The sequence below is a fragment of the Silene latifolia genome, chromosome 10 (assembly GCF_048544455.1).
Source record: "Silene latifolia isolate original U9 population chromosome 10, ASM4854445v1, whole genome shotgun sequence".
NCBI lineage: Eukaryota > Viridiplantae > Streptophyta > Magnoliopsida > Caryophyllales > Caryophyllaceae > Silene > Silene latifolia.
This window is the reverse complement of record NC_133535.1, coordinates 83,737,674-83,738,759: the sequence shown is the minus strand read 5'-3', so window position 1 is coordinate 83,738,759 and position 1,086 is coordinate 83,737,674. Positions and strand designations below refer to the sequence as shown.

At 40.5% G+C, this 1,086-nt stretch overlaps 1 non-coding gene across 1 annotated transcript; it reads right to left on the bottom strand.

Annotated features, from left to right (window-relative positions):
• Window positions 1-244: 244 nt before the first annotated feature.
• Window positions 245-351, bottom strand: LOC141610011 (small nucleolar RNA R71). The gene has a single exon (XR_012527907.1). It is a non-coding gene; the product is annotated as a small nucleolar RNA R71 (small nucleolar RNA).
• Between the last annotated feature and the right edge of the window lie 735 nt (window positions 352-1,086).

Sequence of the window (1,086 nt, the reverse complement as noted above, 5' to 3'; positions counted from 1 at the left end):
ATTCGGGGGAATGCCTAGTGAGGACCCTCATTCTCATATGGAAACATTTTGTGATTATTGTGAAGCTATCTCTCAAACGGGCGTGACTCAAGACCAAATAAGATGGGTCTTATTTCCTTTTTCGTTAATCGGCACCGCAAAGCAATGGTTGAAGGGCCTTGATAAGGCCACCCTTGGAATAGATTCTTGGAAGAAGCTAGCTCTAGCTTTCTACAAAAAATTCTACCCAGCGGAAAAGACCAATATGCTAAGAGCTCAAATTACGGGTTTTAAGCAAAGGGATGAAGAATCTTTGTATGAAGCTTGGGAGCGGTTCAAAGGTATTTGTCGCTCATGTCCTCACCATGGACTTAGCGAATGGTTTTTAGTGCAACAATTTTGGAATGGTTTATATGAAGATTCAAGGAACATTCTCAATATGGGATCAAATGGAATGTTCACCGAAGTTGATGACAATCAAACATGGAACAAGATTGAGGAAATGGCGGTCCATAATTCGCAATATAGTAGGCCTCGCAAGGCTACTAGAGGAGGAAAGTATGAAGTGGACACCGTTACTCAATTGGGTGCTCAACTTAGTGCTCACATTGACACAATCAACTTGAAGTTTGAACAAGCTATGGCTAGACTTGAGGAAAGCTCAAAATCATCAAAGCATCATGTCAATGCCATGATGGCATCCTCATCAATCCCAAGCGGGATATGTGAGAATTGTGGAACCTTGGGTCATGACTCAAGTGAATGTAGGGGAACAACCGAGCAAGTCAATGCTTTCCAAGCTTACAAAAGTGGTACCCCTTATTCAAATTTTTACAATGAAAACACCAAGTTCCATCCAAATCTCTCATACAAAAGCCAAAATGTCCAAAACCCTCAAACAACATACACTCCACCACCCATGAGAAATCAAAATCAAAGACCCTTTTTCAATCAAAACCAAGGTTACCAAAATCAAAATCCATACAATCACCACAATGACCAAAGTTTTGATGTCCAAAAAGCGGTCCTCCAAATGCAAAAGAATCAACAAGAATTTTTCACCCAAATGCAAAAAGATAGCCAAGCAAAAGACACCACCATCAACAA